The sequence below is a fragment of the Scyliorhinus canicula genome, unplaced genomic scaffold (genome assembly GCF_902713615.1).
Source record: "Scyliorhinus canicula unplaced genomic scaffold, sScyCan1.1, whole genome shotgun sequence".
In the NCBI taxonomy this organism is placed as follows: Eukaryota; Metazoa; Chordata; class Chondrichthyes; order Carcharhiniformes; family Scyliorhinidae; genus Scyliorhinus; species Scyliorhinus canicula.
In genome coordinates this window covers 4,167,022-4,174,181 of record NW_024055461.1, presented here as the reverse complement: position 1 = coordinate 4,174,181, position 7,160 = coordinate 4,167,022, and positions in this window count along the sequence as shown.

Here is a 7,160-nt window from a genome sequence, read left to right as displayed (position 1 = left end):
ACGGACTTTAATAACTAGAGTGATCTTTAATCATAACTAATATAAATTAAATAGCATCTGGTCAGGTTACTATTTTCCGATAATGTTTAATCTCATAGTGAACAAAACATTCAGTGAATATATTTCTTTGCATGGAATACCATTTAAAACGTTCACTTCATGTGCGACTAAAACATTTATTGTTTGAATGGATAAATCCCATTTAATCCATTCATATTCAGGTTAATCTGCCCCACACAGTATTTGGCAGCAATCCAGCCGCCTGCAGTCAGGGAGGCTCGAATGTTCAATGTTGTTTACAGGAAACATCTGTATTTTTTTTTCAAAGATCTGTTTGCTCAGTACTGACCGCTTGGCTGCTAGCCAACTTCAAACTCTTAACATTGTCAATGAGGACTATTTATAAACAAATCTACCCAGCAACAGTACTGGAGATCTTTTTATGTTTTAAATTGTGAACCTATTTGAACTGTTCCCATCTCTAAGGAAAAGAGAGTTATCCAGCTTCTCTGACCAATCGTGGCAATTGCCGGCTGGAGTATCTCTCCCACATCTCATAACATTGTGATGGTGGATAGGAATAAAAACAGACTATCAGACAGGGGCTACATTTTGTAATAGATAAACATGTACATTTACGTATTTTTCCCTTTATTCTTCCATGGAATGTGGGAGCCACTGTCAAGACCACCATGTGTTCCCTGTCCCTAATTGCTGTTGAACTGAGTGGTTTGCTGGGCCAGCTCAGAAGGAACTGAAGAGTCAGACATGTTGCTGTCTGACTGGAGCCACATGTATGTGAGACCAGGGAGGAATGTCAGATTTCCTTCATTAGTGAAGCAGAGGGGGTTTCATGGTGACCATTAGTATGTATTCCGGATTTATTAACTGAACTCAAATTCCCCCACCGGCCATGGTGGGATTTGTACCCAAGCCCCCACAGAATTAGCCCGGGCCTTTGGATTATTGGTTCAATGTCATTAATACTCCCCCACTACCGACCCAAAAGATAAAGGGATTATTGCTTTGATGTAGGGATGGATGTTTGTTAGATGCCTGAATATTTTGATTGTGGAATCGGTGAATGGGTTTGATGGATGCATGGATAGATGGTCCTGAAAGATGCTGTTCTACATTCTCAGTTTTGTGCTTGATGACTTCACAAATTAAATCAGGCCCTTTATAATTTGTGTCAGCATAATGCATTCGGTGGCTCAAGCTTTTCTGGGTAAATTCCATCCCCAGACTATCGGGAACTGATGAGATGGACGTCACTAAGAGGAAACTTGAGATATCCTGCTGTTCTGGTGATTCTTCTCTGCTGATGGCGAATCTTCATCTCAAAGACAGAAAGCAGGAACATGATGACGTTGAGGGGGGACGGTTGTAATATTTGGAACAGGTGGTAATTTCATGTACAATAAGTCACTCAAGATGTCCTCACCCAAATTAATGAAAACACCAGACTGAAAACACATTAATGTGAAAGCTGAAATACTGTGAAACTCAGTGGACAGCTGCAGACGTTGAATTAGTTTCCAAATCATTGTAATAACATACTGGGATTCAAAGATTCATCAGCGTCACATTGGGTACAGACATTTTCATTTCTACCGACACTTTAAAAATCATCTCACACTCCAGTCTGGAGATTCTGTGTGACGATGAGGAGATGACTGACCAAACAGCGCAGAGGTTGCTGGGTAGCTGCACATAATCCTCGGTCTGGTTTAATTCCATTTCACATTGAATTCTGATGCAGATGTGACTACTCGGTGACAGAATAGTCAATCCTATCTCAAATAAATTATGTTGAACATGTGACTATAGGAATTAGGAGCGGAAGTAGGCATTTCAGCCCTTTGAGCCTGCTCCGCCATTCAATCATCATGGCTGATCTCTTCCTGGTCTCAAATCCACCTCCCTTAAATGAATTGTATTTACAGTTTGTAAAAAAAAGTGTGGATCATAATTGGTGAATATAACGTTTTATGTTGTGAGTTGATGATAATTGATTAATATCATCATTTAACTTTGTGAATTGTGACAATTGGTAATATTCGCCGCGGAATTGCTAAACAATGACCATCTCCAGCAAAATAGAATCTCACCATCGCCACTTGATATTGACAGATATTGCCATCGCTGAATCCCGCACGATCAATACACTGGGGTTACTATTGACCAGAAACGGTACTGGACTAACCATATAAATGCTGAGGCTACAAGATCCGGTCAGCGTCTCGGAAGCCTGCAGCGAGCACCTCACCTCCTGATTCCGAAAGCCTGTTCACCATCTGCAAGGCACAAGTCAGGACTGTTGAATACTCTGACACCTTCCAGGCCAAAGCAGCTCCGCTTGATTGTCACCCCATGTGCAAACACTCATTCCATCCACCACCGACTAACAATGGCAATCATGTACCATCCACAAGATGAGCTGCAGGAGCGCAGCAAGTCTCCCTTGAAACACTTTCTAAACCCAGGACCATTACCTTCCAGAAGGAAAAGGCAGCAGACACATGGGAAGATGACCACCTGGAAATTCCCCTCCAGATCACTCAATATCCTGACTTGGAAATATATCACAGAATCTTCAGTGTCGCTGATTCAAAAACCTACAACTGCCTCCCTAACAGCATCGTCGGTGTCTCTACACCAGAGTGACTGCAGAGGTTCAAACAAGCAGTTCACCGCCTCTTTGTGAAAGGCAATTAGCGATGGACAATAAGTCATGGCTGAGCCCTCGACAGCCACACCGTATAACTTAATTTAAAACTGTACTTTATGGAACGATAGCAATTTGTGAATCTAATTATTTATATTTATAAATGAACGAAAATTGGTGAATATTATTGCTATGTTTCTGAACATTTATGACCAACGCCTTCTTTCCTGGAAGATATAACCCATCCCACATGAGATTCATGATGCAAAATCATAACCAATATCTGAAAATAAAGTGGACAGAGGAGACTGCAGCAACTAGTGACATATCTCACTTATAGCAGCACTGGGAAGGCCTTTCCAATGGTCATACTTTAAACACTTCATCTGCTTTCAGGCCAAATGTTGCTGGAAGAATGGTGCTGTGTTTGCATCACAAGGTTTACTCTGGACATGATCTGCTCCCTCTGCCACATGCCTACCTCTTCACCTTACTTTCGTCAATCTCGATAAATATTCGACACTGTCCACAGAGTCGGGGCTATATGATTTGGGGGAAATTGGCTGACTGCTGAAGCTCCCCTGTCGCATTCACTCCTTCCATGGTAAAATGCACTGCACGGGGACAGAGTGATCATTCCACTTCCGACAGATTCTAAGTGAATAATTGAGTGAAAGAGGACCATGTCCCACACCCACCTCTATTCGGCAGCTTCCTCTCCATGCTGCTGATCTTCGCCTTACCCGAAGACAAGAATAAAATCCACTAACACACTCGGTCAGGCTGTAACCTCTGCAACCTCTTAGTCATCAAAACGGAGACATAATCACAATACATCCTCATCAGAGAATTCCTCTACGCTGAAAATTCGATCATCAAAACAAAACAACATATTCAGAGACTCATGGACTGTGTCCTCGGTGCCTGTATCTTGTCTTCCTTACCATAGCATGAGGAAAATCGTAGTTGTGGGTCAAGGTGTTGCACTTTCGCTGTGGTCACACTAAATAAGAGCCGGTGAGCAGATTCTGCTCCCGAGTTTCCATGGTGAGAGACTGCCTTGATGTAGAATGTAATTCATGGGGAAAAACAGTTACGACCTTTGTTTTACTCATTGAATGCCCATGGAATAACATCAAGCTGACCCATTGGAACAAGCTGATGGTTTATAAGGCCTGAACTCTCAGAACCCTGTTGTCTGGCTGTGAAACAAGGAACACCTGCACCTGTGAAGAAAAATAGCTCAACCAATGTCATCTTTGTCATCCGCAATGCATTGTGGATATTTACTGGCCGGAAACAATCAGAAATGCGGCAGTTCTCTCAAAGACAGAGCATCCAAGTCTCTCCAAGATAAAAAAAGGTGGATTGCACATTTCCAGTGTGGTCCCTAAATCGGCCATGGTCACACGACCAAGGAATTTCCTCTTTGCGAAATAGCCGGAGCCACGCACCCAGTGGGAAGGCCGATATTCCACTTCAAGGATTCTTTCAAGTGTGACATAATGTCCTTAAACCTAAATATTGATCATCGCAACTGGGTGTCACCAGCTGCAAACTGAAAAAATGGCGACACGTCCGGTGGGCTGGTGTGAGCCACCAGGACCAGTGGATTTAGCAGCTTTGAAATAGAAACAAACCGAGAAAATGACAACCCAGAACGACAATTGGGAGCTTCATGTGCTACATTTGTGGAAATATTTGCGGTTCATCTATTGGAAATAGAAGGATGTCGTGACCTTTGTGAAATTTAGTTGTGTGAAACACATGCAACATGTGTGTCACACAAACACAGGCACACACACACAGTCTCCCACGCACGTATTCCCTCTGTGTTACACGCACACCCACATTTCCCCATTAAAATTAAAATCCCATGTTAACTTCCTGGGAAGCTTCGGAGACATTGATCCCAACCATTTTCCAGGTGGTATAGTGAATCAATAAACTCTCCCCAACACTATGTTTGTTAGATGAATGTTACATTTCGTATGGACTCCATACAGCGCCCAGGAAAACATTCCTCTATTTAACAAAGGTGAACAAAAATGCATGACCAGGAATTGAGCCGCTTTGCTCTGTTTCTGATCTCAATGTGGGATAATCAGCCATCGACACCTGCAATTAGTTACACCTTATATTTTGGCATCTCCCGCAGAAGGCGATGTGGTATTACGTTTGTGGAAAAAGGATTAGTGATACATCATCATCATGGATCATACCTGACAGTGACATTTCACAGTAACTGCAATTGCAAAGTTTGGCCAGCAGATGGCATTTACATCGAGATGCCTGACGATAAATGAAGCGGACATTAACTGAATAATTAATGCAGTGATCCCCGTCTCTGTTAATTTTAAATTGGACTCCATCTGTATTTTTGTTAGACTAGACTCTGTCTTTGTTTATAATACACGACACTCTGTGTCAATTAATACTGCCAGTACATCTCAATGCGTACGCCACATAATCACTGTGATCCAATTTTCAATGTTTTGGATCTGCCTTTGCAGTTGTGCCACTTCCAGTCCTGAATAGTAATAAACAAATAAACAAAATGCTGGAATAGGAGCCTCAATAAAATCCCCCTCTTCAATTATGGTGGAGCCCAGCACATCAGTGCAAAAAACAAGACTGAAAGTTTCTGCCAGAGGTGCCGAGAGGATGATCCATCTCGGCCTCCGGTGGTCTGCATCATCATGGATGTCAGTCTTCAGCAAATTTGATTAATTCCACACGATATCAAGAAACGGCTGACGGCGCTGCTAATGTTACTATTCCTGGCAGCATTCCAGCAACAAGACTGAAGATTTGTGCTGCAGAACTGACTGCGCCCCAGACAAGTTGCTCCAATGCAGGTACAGCACTGGCATGTACACAACAATGTGTAACATTGCCAAACATGACCCGTCCACAAAAGGCAGGAAAAATCCAACCCGGCCAATTATTGGCCTATCAGTCCGCACTCGGTCATCAGCAACTTCATGAAAAGTGTCAAGGAGCATCCTGTAACGTATAGTGTCCTAGCATAGTGCCCCCGGCCCTAGCCTCACCCTTCATCATAAGGTCAGAAGTGGGAATGTTCGTTGATGATTACCCAATGTTCTGCACCATATTCCGTTCCTCAAATACTGAAGCAGTCTGTCTTCATATGTAACAAGACTTGGACAACATTCAGGCTTGGGCTGACAAGTGTCAGGGAATGTCCATCCCAAAAAGGGAGATGCTAACCATCTCCCCTGGATTTTAAATGACACTACCGCGATGTAATCCCCCACTATAAACATCCTCTGGATTATCATTGATTAAAAACTGAATTGGAAGAACCTTTTAAATAATATTGCTGCAAGAGCAGGTCAGTGGCTGGAAATTCTGCGGTGAGTATCTCACCTCCTGACTTCCCAAATCCTATCCATCATCTATACGGCAGAAGTCAGGAGTTTAATTGAATGTTTTCCATTTGTCTGAAATGTGTTCCTCAAGCAATTTCGAGAATCGCGACGCCATCCTGGACAAAGCAGCCGTCTCGACGAACACCCCATCCACCAGCTTAAATATTCACTCCCTGAATCACGGGTGTACAATTCTTGAACGATATACAAGGATCTACTGCAGCAACTGCCTCTTCTATAGCACCTTGAAAACCCACGAACTCAGCAATCTAAAAGGAACAGGCCCGGCAGATTCATTGTAACAGCAGGACCTGCAAGTTCCCGCCAAGCCACACACCATCTTGACGGGAACTATGTCTCTGTTCCTTCGCCGTCACTGGTCAAAATCCTGCAACTCCCTTCCTTTCAGCACTGTGGGTGTACTTACTCAATATCAATGCAATGGTTCAGTAAGAGGGCTCAACACCACATTCTGACGTTACTGGTGAAGCCAAGGTCCTATTACATCATTTGAAACATATCGTTTATGTTGCACAATTACAACTATTCCATTCCCTTCGTTTATTGCACTAGGCTCAGGCAATAGAAGTTCCGTTGTACAATTTGAATTGGCTGCAAGAACATCAGAGAGATCTGCGGTTCTATGTGCCTCCATCTAGGGTGCTGACAAGACAGATTATGACGTTTATCTGGACATATATTAGCATTGCTCGCCAAAGAATTTTACATTATTACTGTTCCCTCAGTTTTTTTTTATCTTCACAATTTCCTCCCCAGCCATTTTCCACATTACTGTGCATGCAGGGGCTGGTTTAGCTCACCAGGCTAAATCGCTGGCTTTTAAAGCAGACCAAGCAGGCCAGCAGCACGGTTCGATTCCCGTACCAGCCTCCCCGGACAGGCGCCGGAATGTGGCGACTAGGGGCTTTTCACAGTAACTTCATTGATGCCTACTTGTGACAATAAGCGATTTTCATTTTCATTTCATGCTCTACTGCATCAATGACTGAGGCCGGGTCCAAATTAATATGAACAGAGACATGGCCCAGTGAAGAACTGAGGCTGTACCTAATGTAATACAGAGAGGTTTAAATGAATAG